Here is a 13,283-nt window from a genome sequence, read left to right as displayed (position 1 = left end):
GGTGCGGGAGGTGACATTATATACAGGCTTGTGCCATATCTCTGGCTAAATCACTAACACCGGGGTGCAGGTTTATGAGCTCAATGTTTCTCAATTAATCACAACCGTTATTCACAATCATAATTCATAAAATCACCTGGGACTTACCTGAGCGTCCACAACACCATAAATATATATATATATATATATATATATATGCAAACATCATATGCATATTCTAAATGTAAAACATTTGGCATGGTAATTCAAATCATAACTCATTTGAATGGATTTTCTGGGAAAGATATCAAGCATATACATATATATTGAAAACCAAAAGCCCATTCACTGTTACGTCGAATGGTCGTAGCCCCGAGCAGCCCTTGATTGCGCTCGTCCTCGGGATAGGTCTCCCCTATATGTGAAACAACTATAAATACGTTAATTTAAAGCACATAAATGAAACTAACTAATAACTTCTCAAACATTGGTCAAATGGGATGTTTGAATATACTATCGTGATCTACTCAACCTTACAAACATCCCCATATTTAAAAAAAAAAATTTCGATCACCCACGCGCTGGTCAAGGCACGTCCATGCTCGGGCACATGCCAGGCACACTGACGGAACAGTTAACGCTGTTAGGGAATATTCTGTCAAAAGTAGCATACTCTGTTAAAACTAACTTGACACCGTTAGAATATTCTGTCAAACTTGACGAAATATTCTCTGTCTTCTTCCTTCGAACTCCAGTGACCGTCGCCGTTGCCAGAAAACTGGGAAATTTTCTAACCTTAACATCTCAGTCCATACACAACCAAAATCCATGAAATTTGTACCAAAATGAAGCTTACAACGAGTAGAACAAAACATTACCTTTCAAAAGTCCTAAAACTAACGGAAACTCGCCGGAAAATCCCTCGATAATCCGGCTAAACCTGCAACTCTTCGAAAATAAACTTCCCAACGTCCAAATCACTTCATTTTCCTTCTCCGAGCTTCGTGAAAACGATCTAAAGCTTTCTATAACCTTAGAATCTTCCAAAAACTCGACATTTACATGTGTATGAATAGTAACTCGAATCTGGGTTTCTGGTTCTCGGGTTTTTCGACGGCTTCACGTCCTAAAAATGGTACCACTCGACTCTTAAGCTTGTAAGGAGTCCAAAGACACCGACCAAAACCTCGATCCGTAACTGGTTGAAGGGTTTTGAGGTGACCGTACGGTTTGTACGGAAATGGAAGGAAATCTGAGAGGGAGAAAGAGAAAGGGTCAACGGGTGTGTTTATGTAGGTGTGTGTGTGGTCCAGTTTGGGTCACCAACCAAAAACAAAAGTAAACTTAGTCCTAATTGGGTCCAAACAATTAGGACTTAAGATAATTGGCCCATTTCACACACTTACAATCCAACGCTCAAGGGCAAAATCGACATTTCACGCCATTGATAAAAATAATTTGGGATGGGCTGTCACATAGCCTCCAAGCCCTTTACAGAGATTATGAGGCAGTGATTAATTAGTTTACCAAAATGAACCAAGAACTCCAATATCTTAGAATGCAGCAAAAGGCAAGTTGTACTTTGAAAAGAGAATTAAAAATATTCATAGAAACTAATCAGCATAAGAATAAAGAAAAAAAAGGTTATTTAACCCATATAACAAGAGGCTAATGAGACTATAGAAAAGAGAGAAGTTAAGATTGAGCTTTTAGAATAAGATATTGAAATGGAGCAAAATCAAACAAATGAGTTGACACACCTCGATCTTAGAATCAAGGCGTGCTGGCCGTCACGTGAGCGTGACGTAACCAAAAGTGCGATGCGGAAGCAAAAGATAAAAGAATTACGAAGGAATAAAAACCAACTACTAGCAATAATAATCAACTAGCATACTAGAGTGAGTTTAAGTGTGAAACACACATGTTCAGAGCATAAGTACTAGGTGCAGTCAAGTAGGAACATTACTAAATTACAACACCCGAAGGTGAGTCCTACATGAGGAGTCTGTCAGAACGACGTGGGAATCCTCGTGAGCCATCAACACAGCTAACTAGAACCTGGAGGGGCGCAAAACAAGATTGAGTGGGTCAGTAAAACAAAGCTTTTCGAAAACATTTTATTTAATAACATTTCTAACCCCTCGCTATAAAACCTGTATACTTTCCCAGAAAATAACATAATATGCATATAAATCTTCAAATATCTCAATTCACCAATCTTTATTAAAAACCAGAAAGTATGCCATGCTGTAAGCGTCAATAACAGAATAAGGATGCATCAATATAACAGGTGAAATAATGAATCAACCGGAGACCCTGCAGCTGTCCTGTACGGTTAATTCTATAGCTCAATATCCAACCCAACCAGAGTCACCACTGTGACCTGTACGACACTACTCTACACATAAATCAGAACTACCTGAAGTAGTCTGTACGACAAGAATGGTGTAAGAATACGCTCTAGTGCTTCTCTCATCAACAGCTGTATAATAATCTAAAGTCACCTACATGTCGGAACCACCTCTAATGGTCTGTACGACATGTCGGAACCACCTCTCATGGTCTGTACGACATGCACCTACTTGGATCCAAGGTGAGCGTGTGGTGCGGGGTGAATAATATAAGCACTAACACCAAAGGTGCAGGTTATGAGCTCTCAACACAATTCACATCATCAATAAATCATATACCCAATTTGAGCATCGTATGAGAAGTTATTACGTATTATTGGTTGTATGCTTTAAATAACGTTTTAATAGTTGTTTCGCATAACCATGCCTTGATTCTAGGATCGGGGTGTGTCATGAGTAGCATCCGACAAATGAAGAAAAACATGTAGGATATGAAAGATATCTTAGGAATATACCATTAGACTTAATAAAAAATGTTATCTTATTAGAAGAAATTTCAAAAGAAAAATTAAGAATAATGCCACAAAACAAGCAAAATTAGATCCTGAGCAAAGCATCACAATTTATAAAAGAGTTATAATTACAATTATAATGTACTTTGTATCAATCCATCTTTGATCCAAAATCAGGGGTAAATATTACTACAAAAATATATCCACCATGTCTTTGTAATAATTTAGAGAGTTGTATTTGTAAACCAGAGGTTAGCATACCTTTGGCCAAGATTAACATGAGAGATTTTAGATCATGAGATTTTAGTTATAAGCATAAGAAAGAACATAATGTAGTAAAAGTTTTCCCAGCCTTATTATTAAAGTTCGACTATCTTTGTGACAGCCCGTCCCTGATTTTAAGAGTTAAAGTTTTAATCAAGGATTTTACAAAAATGCCCTTTGAGGCACGCGCATTATTCGAGGTTAATCGTTGTGTCGTGCCATCTAAGATTTGTTTTCTTGACATATTCTCGTAGTACTCGTCGTTACGAACGTGTAGGCGCTGACGGTTCGTTATTTGGAGTTATAACGAAAAAGATTTTAAAGTTTGAAGTTTGGGCATTTTATAAATTTTATTATTAAAATTTGGATGGCCCAGATTAAAGGAATTTGAAATGGATGGTTGGGATGAGAGAAAGAAGGTTTGTGCGTGTGTGTGCGTAAGAAGAAGAAGAAGAATGAGGATTGGGCATCGGGGAAGAAGAAAGGAAAAATGGGATTGGGCAAAACTGCCCAATCTGAAAGAAGAAGAAAGGGACGAATCAGGAGAAGAGAGAAGGAGAATCTGGCCAACCAGGAAAGAGGAAAGGAGGAAAGGAGGGAGAGAGAGACGCAGGGGATCGGCCGCATTGCCTTGGCCCATTTTTGACCCAGTCGGCACCCATGCCGATTTTCGGTGATTTTCACCCGTTTTTCCGGCGAATTGCTTCAAGAAACTTCATGGAAAACACTCTAGGAGCCTTCCTCTATCCATTCCATCTCAAATTTGGAGAGATTTGGCTTTGAAAATGGAGAAAACCGCAAGAAGGGGTGCGGTGGCTTTGGCTTCGAATCACCCAATTCCGAAGCAATTTCTTGCGGTGGCTTTGGCTTCGAATCACCCAATTCCGAAGCAATTTCTTTCAATTGCCACCACCCATACACTTCTCTTGAGGCCTAGAACAAAGCCCAAACATTAGTTGGAGCATCGGAGTTGATTTGAAGACGAATTGGAACTCACCCAATTCTAGGGTTCCGCATGGATTTTGGTGAAATTGGAGCTCTTCCGGGCCAAATTGGCCTTAGCCTCAGGTATAAAGTTTACTCTACTTGTTGAGATCTTCAATTCTGTATTTTTTGAGAATTTTTGGAAATAGTTGGATTTTCCGGCGAGCTGGGGCGGCCAACCGCCACCCACGGCGGCCCGTGCGGCGGCGCGTGGCCAATGGCCCGCCAATGTCATTCTTAGCATGTTTTTAAGGTTCTAGGTTCAGTTTTGATAATTGATGGATGTAAATTGAATAATTGAACCTAAGTTCGTTTCGATTCGTGGTTAAGTGAAAATGTGAATTTACGATCCAACTGTTGGATCGTCACCAAACCTTGATACGTTGTAATACGTAATATTTTAGGATTATAGGAACTTACGGATTGGGAATCCGATATACGGATCTTCCGGAATTGGAGTTGTAAGTTCATAAAATAGAATGTTAACTGTCACTTGGTTTTGGAAATTGACGGAGATCCGACCGTTGGATGGTAATGAAATTTTAGGATGTTGTCCTAGAGGTATATTGTGGACCTCTGAAAGTTATGGATTGGAAATCTAAGTTGCAGATCTTCCAGATCGAACTGCGTAGTGACGTGTTTTATATAAGTTACATATTCTATCGATATGAATTCTGAGGTTGGATTTGATTATTGTTCTAGGTGCCGATCGTCATGACGCCTTGATGTGTGGTGCTAGGGAGTTGTTGGGCGAACTCCAGGTGAGTGGGCAGTATTTTCTGTTTATACCTATATGCTATCTAAATTCCCAGAAATTGAGTTTTAATGAAAGTATGTTTTAAAATGCCATGCATGCATAATATGAATGATATGAATGATATGAGTTATATGAATTGATAATTGATGCATATATATATGTGAATTGGTGCTGTGGACGCACAGGTAAGTATCAGGTGAGTTTTATATTATTCATGTGAATCATTGATGATGTATATTATGTTGATAGCTCATAACCTGCAATCATGGTGTTAGTGCTTATATTATTCACCTCGCACCGCACGCTCACCTTGGATCCAAGTAGGTGAATGTCGTACAGACCATGAGAGGGTTCCGACATGTCGTACAGACCATGAAAGGGTTCCGACTGATAGGTGACCTTAGATTATGTGCACAGATTATTGATGAGAGAAGCACTAGAGCGTATTATTACACCATTCATGTCGTACAGACTACTTCAGGTAGTTCCGACTTATATGCAGTGTAGTGCTGTACAGGTCACCAAGGTGACTCCGGTTGGATTAGATGTTGAGCTATAGAATTAACCGTACAGGACCAACTGCAGGGTTTCCGGTTAATTCATCATTTCACCTGTTACATTGATGCATCATTCATTCTGTTTTTGAAATTATAACATGGCATATTTTCTGGTTTTTGAGAAAAATTGATGATTTGAGATTTATGAAAAGTAATATGCTATTATGCTATTTTCTAGGAAAGTATACAGGTTTTACAGTGAGGGGTTAAAAATGTTTTAAATGAAAAGTTTTCGAAAAACTTTGTTTTACTGACCCACTCAATTTTGTTTTGCGCCCCTCCAGGTTCTAGATAGCAGAACTTTGGTGGCCACGAGGAATCCAACGGTGTTCTGACAGAATTCACAAAAGTAGGACTCACCCTCAGGTGTTTCATCTTAGTAATTGTATTTTTCAAAGCTTCCGAACTGTGTAAATGGTTACGTCACTCTCACGTGACGGTCAGTATGCCCTCCTTCGGGACGGGGTGTGTCAATCTTGATAAAATATTCATTAACTATAGTTCTCAATTAAAATATTCATTAACTATAGTTCTCAATTAGATTTTTTTTTTTTTAAAGCTTAAGAAAACAACAAAAGATTACTTAAAAGAATTGAAAGAAATTTGTATAAGGTTTATTAGTAATCATTGGTATATAAATATGCACAAGGAGAAATCTAGGCATATAGCCATGATTAGTAAAGAGTTCTTTAGATTATCTTTTATATCACCATATAGATGGACTCCTTCATACAAATATTCTAAGATACTGAGGAATCCAAATGTTAGCTTTAGATGAGTTTGAAGATTCTAAGTACGATATAATATCAGTAGCAGAAGAAGAAGAATGTATATTTACAGAAAGGCAAAAGTTTGTCATCAGTCCTACTGAAAGTCTCAAAATTTCAAAGGAGAAACATCAGATATGTATTACAAGGTAAAAAAAAGATAAAGAAAGAGAGGCAGAACTAGAAGAATGAGATGAGCAGTACGGGAACAATTTGCACAACATTGACAACATGATGGATGCATGAAGAGCTGGCTGCATAGTAGCAAAATATGAAAAGTAGTATAATAATGCAACAAGTCACATGCAGAGTTACGTACAATAATTCAAGATTAGACAAAAATGTAGACATCAATGTGGACCCTGCCATGATAATGAAATAACAGTATGAGAGTAAACAATGAAAAGAGGTTGATCCATTATGGACTTTTCACAGAAAATTTGTCCTTATGATTAAAAGTGAATAGTGATATGACATTTTCATTCAAACTCCCTAAAAAATTTTCAGTAGCATAGAAACCATTATGTCCAGCAAAACATTTTAACAGAAAAAGTCCCCAAAGTAAACATATACAATAAATTAAAGGATAATGTTAGGAATACCAAATTTTTAAACTAAATGAGGTGTCACAAAAAAAAAAAAACAAACACATTAATCGATACTTTATAATCCAATCATCTACAACCACATCATTTGTTTTATAAATTTGGTTTAAAAAATTTGGTCTCCCTAACATTACCCAAAATTAAAAAATTTATAAAACAAATCAAACCCACTCTTTTAGTTAGGCGTGGGTATGCCCATTAAGCTGGTATATAAGTTTGTGGGTTGTGGATTACTATTTTTCTGTTAATGGACATGGGTTGATCTAAACCCACTCGTTTTACTTAATGCTCATACCTAGCTATAGGGGCAGCCAAAAAATTGATAAATAAAAAATCCAAGCCAAGCAAATGGTGTTTTATTGTAGTGGCAGAAATCAATAACACTTAGGTACCTCGTATAGGTTCAGCTTTCACCAATTCTCATCTCTCTTAACATTTAACAATTTTACTCACTCACATTATTGTTTGTCAAAAAAGAAAAGAAAAAAAAAAAGCAAACCAAAACTTGTCAAACCCAGACAAAAAACCGTCTCGATTCGGTTTTTGTTTGAAAAAAATAACCAAACTGATTTTATTATAATATGCAACCCAATGCCCAAGTTCCTAAAGCCCAACCTCAAATACAACAATACAACACCTAAAGCTTTTAAATCCATTAAGCCCAGACTAAACCTCTTATTTGATTCTTTTTTCTTTATAACTTTTTGTTTGGCTGGATTGTGCGATGGGGAATGATAAGAAGTTGGAGATTCTAAAGTGGCCGAAGAGGTGTTTTCCAAAAAAAACAAAAAAAAAAAGTGGCCGAAGAGGAAAATTCTTCATTTTCCCCCTCTTTTGCTATGGTTTGAGTCTAGATCTGGCATTCGTGTTGTGTTTTCCGTGTTCGTGTCGTTTTTGTGTCATACCCAATATCTTAACGGGTCGTGTCGTGTAACACCTGTTAAAATAAACGGGTAAAATGACCCCACCCGAAATCGACCCAATAATATTAACAGGAAATATGACTCGACTCGTTACCCGTTAAGGAAAATATATTTTAAACCAATAAATAATCAAATGAAAAACATAATACTAAATAAGTATATACATACCATATTGTCAAATCCAAAACATAAAAACGCATTTTTCTTTTAAGTATATTTTCACTTACCTAAAGTATTTAATAGTTTTTTAATTAATGTAGAAGTGTAAAAAAATATAGAAAAAATATATAAACGCTCGTAATGACAAGCTTTACAACTTGCATGAAGAGATTCACTTCGAAATTCGCCACTATAATCATATAAATCTTAGATCAAAATTTAACCGTTGATTGTTGTTTACATTTACGCTTCTTTGTTCTCATCAAATTTTGTTTTTTCAGATTTTATTTTTTGAAAACTTGATCTATTAGAGGATGCAGGAAGATGAACGGTTTAGATCATTGATATTATATTCAGAGTGTTACAGTTAGTGAAAATATTGTTTGATGTTTATAAAGTTTCTACAAACTATATGACATCGACTCATATTTTAGTTAACCGTAAATATCGAAACGTGATATCAAAGATCCGAACCGTTCATCTTCTTACAACCGCTAGATGATCATGTTTTCAAAAAACAAAATTTTAAATGAAATTCAGTAAGAAGAATAAAGCGTAAATGACAATCGACGATTAAATATAATTTTAAGGTTTATGAATTATAGTGTTAGATTTCGAAGCTAACCCTTTCATGAAAGTTGTAAAGTTTGTCACTATAAATGATTGTATATTTTTTTTGACATTTTTTACACTTCTACAATAATTTGTATTAATTTTATAAATTTTTCCCTCAAATAAAAAACATTATTCATGAAGGTTTTGAGGATTTTAAGAATCTAAATGATAATGTAAGTGTAACCATTATCTACTCGTGGAGGAATAATGATGAATCACGAGTGTTTATATATTCTTTCACATTTTTCATATTTGTATGTATGTCTTCTTAGTTCTTGCCTATACAAATACTATATTAGTTTATTTTAATTTTGAACAACAACATGTTAAGTAAAATTTATCCTAGTAATGGTAATAAGTAACTCTCATAATAAAAATAAATAACGACTAAAACTTTTTTTTAAACTTATATAGAATAATAATACAAAACTATATATTCAATATAGAATATATTGTATATATTAATATGGCTATTGTATTTTATAATAAATCTTTTAGTAATTAAACTTTAAAATTATCAAAATAATTTTTTTCTTAACAGGTCGAAACGGGTTACCCACGTGTTACCCGTGTGTATACCTGTTAAGAACCTGTTAACTCGATAATGACCCGATAAGTTATCGTGTTGACCTGAAACCCATTATTTTCGTGTTGTTTTCGTTTCGTGTCAAAAATTGTCAGGTCTATTTGAGTCCATTATCTCTTTCTTTTTGGAGCCTACTTGTCGGTCTAATTTAATTCAGTTTTGTTAATAAATTTTTAGTTTGGACTGAATCGAAAACTAGTATGCAACTCGGTTCACAATTTAGAGAACAAACTAGACCGTACTCACTCTTAATTACATACATCATCGAGGACAAAAGAGAAAAGAAATTGCAATAGGGTAATTAACTTTAATAGCCCTCTCACAAACTCATCAATCTCTACTAGCCTTTCTTTAAACATCAAATCTCTACTAGCCCTACCCAAAATATCCCAACTTAAAATACCTTTCTCTCAACAATCCTCCTTTGCTAGCCTTCTTTACCCATCGTCCCCAGGCGTGCATGCGTCCACAACAAGCACAAACACATATCTCACCTTTCTCGAATCACCATTTGACATCGATGATGCCGTCGTCAATGACACCATAGATGACAAGGACGATGATGACGACAACCTATTTGCCTGATTATAGGAATTTGAGTTGAAATTGGAAATTTCATGGGTGGTTTTTGCATGCTTGACGACGCTGTAAGTTGGAAAAATCTCGGCATGGAGGTTGGTGTCGCCAATGTTGGAGCCATTGTCGGCCCTAGTCATGACTAAGGTCGGTGGCACTCCCTTCGCTATTCTTGTTGCTTGCAACTTTTCCCTGTCCTTACCCCTCACAGTCTTCTCTGTCCTTTTCTCTGTTTGCCATTGATTCCACTAGTTTGAGCCCTCATCCACAATCCTTTGCTTTCTCCCTCTTACTCCTTCCCTCATCTACCTTTATCCATCCTCTGTTTCTTCTATCCCCTAATTCCCTTTTCCCCCTCCATCATCTTCCTAATTTTGATCCATCATCTCTCTGCCGCCTATGTTTCCCACGTTTTGTTGCAGATCTACAAGAGGGTGTGTAAAGCTTTGGCTCGGGTGTTCGCACCACCAACTTTGTCAGCCCTTCTTGGTCTTTCCCGGTGTTCGCTCTTGTTGGCGATGTTGCTCGTGGGATCTCTTTGCATGTTTCCTTTGTTTCGTGGTGGTAGTTCATTTGCTGGTCATGGGATGATGATTTGGTCTTGTTCTTCCTTACTTCTTGGGTTCTTGCTGGCGTGATCTTCGATGCTTGTGGAGGGTGATAGTTCGTGTTGATTGTTAAGTGGTTTTCTGTTGACAATGGCTGCAACTTTGAGCGGCCTAGTTTAGGTTTTTTTGTATGGAAAACTAATGAAAACACCCAAAAAGGTTTCCTTTTAATCATCAAGACAAAACAATTTGATAATACCCAAATTGGGCATGGGAAAGAAGACAAGGAAGACAAAGCATTTCAGAAAGATCACATGCATGTTCAAAACAAAAGTGAAAAATAGGCTCTAAGAGACAACCATGCAACAAGCTCACATGCATTTATCAAGACAAAGCAAAAGAAGACAAGCAAGTTCACATGCAAAGCAAAAGAAGACAAATAAGTCAGACCACGTTTCAGGAATAGTGCTGAGAATTTCAGCAATGGTAGAAGATGACAAGTACCAAGGAGATGTCCATACCATTCATTTGTAAAAAATTTAATTTTTTATATCATATTATCCTCATTCAGTGTATATAAGAAGAGTTCCATTCATTGTAAACATACACTACACTAACACTAGATACACACCATACTTCAATCTTTATACACTCAAGCATCCAAAACCTTCCTAGCATCCTTTGTAAACACTTATTTGTAAGCACTTCTCCTTGTAAACATTCTATATATCAATAAAAGTTCAAGTGTACATATTCAAGCAATCTCCAAGTCTTAAGTAAGTTTTCTTTCTTTCTTTAGTGTGTTTGTTTAATTAGACTTCTAGTCCAAAATAGGGAAACACTATTGTAGTTATATTATTAACCTGCTAAACTGACGATCATACTTTGCTCGAGCACTCTGTTATAGTTTAATGCTTGTCATACAAATAACTGGACATTAACCAGGGTACCTTTGAGTTCTTTGTACCTCTAAGTTCAGTCGTTAAGGCCTTATACGTGCATTGTGAGTGGTCATCATGCTGAAACATGTCGAGTTTGATGTGCAAGGTTTTATGAATTTGGTATTAGAGCCAAGTTTAACATTTTAGTGGTGTAATTATAATAGTAAAGTACTTTGACGACAGAAGTCATTAACACAACTGATATCACACTTGTTTAATTTTGTATGAATAACAGATATTATTGTCGTTGTAGACTTTGTCAACCACAACCACTAGGTACTTATTGTCCTAGACACCCAACTATAACTAGCATAAAGAGAAGATTAGCATATATATCCAAAAGAATTAGCAGGATTTTGAAGAAGCAGAAGTTTTATCTTGGTTATCTTGAACATCCTTCATTTATTTGTAAATATAATAACACAGAAGTGCAACATAAAGTTTTAGAAGCAAAAAGAACAATAGATCAAACTTTAGAGACACTGAGAGAAGAAAGAGAGTTTCTAAGAAACCAGTTAGCCATAACTTTAGAGAAAGGTAGACTGTGGTTTATGATAGATTACCTTAATTTAGAAATTAGTGAACCACAAAAGGAAAAATAACCTTAGACCAAAACAGTTTAGTTTGTTATTTTCCATTGAGAAAGCATAATCATATTTTGCATAGTGAAGAAAATTCACAAGCCAATAGTATTATAGATTTTATTATTAGTCAAGCATAAAATATAAAATTAGAAAATAATAAGCATAATAATTTGTTAAACTAGTTGTTAGAGCATTTTCAGAAAAATTTCATAAAAACAATTAGACAAAATTTAGATTATATTACATCTCAATTAGCCGATAATAATAAAAGTATTCAAAGGTTTCCTAGCAAAAGAGAGATAAAAGAGATTATTGACCTCATAGATTGACACACCCCGACCTAGATAGAGGAATGTTGGTTGTCACGTGAGGGTGACGTAGCCATGTGCACAGTGCAGAAGCAATAGAGATATAAGGAAATGCAGATAACTAAAAACCAAACCAACTAGAGCACTAGATCAGATAAGGTGCAAATGCGATATTAAGTGTGAGTTCACAATCAGAGCATAAGTAGACTAAGTGCAGTTCAATAGGACGAATACTAATTATACAACCATAAAGATAATCCTACATTGGTGATAATCTGTCAGAATTTCCGTGAATTCCTCGTAAGCCACCGACAAGCACTCTTAACTATAACCTAGAGGGGCGTAAAACAGAAAGTGTGAGTGGGCGAAAACAAAGCTTTTCAAAACCATTTCATTTAACAAAAGTTCTAACCCCTCGCCGTAAAACCTATATAATTTCACAGAAAATAGAATGTATATATATAGATACATATCTCAAAACCATGCTCAGAAAACGATATTCCTAAGCATGCCATGCCAAATAACTCAAAATAACAGAATAATTATCTTAAGTGAAATGATATATCAGCCGGATCCACCTAAAGTAGGCTGTACGGCTGAATCTATAGCTCAACAAGTATACCTGCACACGAGTCGGAACTACCTAAAGTGCTATGTACGACATGATTGGATGTAAATATATAAATACGCTCCAGTGCTACGATCACGTGAAGGTTGTACGAATAATCGTGGGTCACCTACGAGTCGGAACCACCTATAGTGGTCTGTACGATAAAACTGTGCACCTAACTTGGATCCAAGGTGAGCGTATGGTGTGAGAGGTGAACATCATGTGAAGGCCTATGCCTTGGCCACGAGCTGGAGCACTAACAACGGGGTGCAGGTTTATAAATTCTCAACACATCTCAATTCACATATAAACAATCTACAACTTCCCTGGTACTTACCTGGGCGTCCACATCATCAAATCACATTATGTATACTATAGTAATTCATACTCTAAATATAACTCAATATGCATGGCATTTCAAAACATAATTTCTTTTAAACGCATTTTCTGGGAAAAATGCCAAAAGCCAAAAGCCCACTCACTGATATGTGGAAGGGTCGTAACCCCCGAGCCTTGCTTGACTGCACTCGTCCTCAGGATAGGTCTCACCTATATACGAAACAACTATATAAACGTTATTTAAAGCACATACACAAAACTAGGAAATAACTTCTCATACAATGCTCAAATGGGATGTTTGAATATACCAACGTGATC

The sequence above is a fragment of the Malus domestica genome, chromosome 01 (assembly GCF_042453785.1).
Source record: "Malus domestica chromosome 01, GDT2T_hap1".
NCBI classification, from domain to species: Eukaryota; Viridiplantae; Streptophyta; class Magnoliopsida; order Rosales; family Rosaceae; genus Malus; species Malus domestica.
This window is presented reverse-complemented; position numbering follows the sequence as displayed.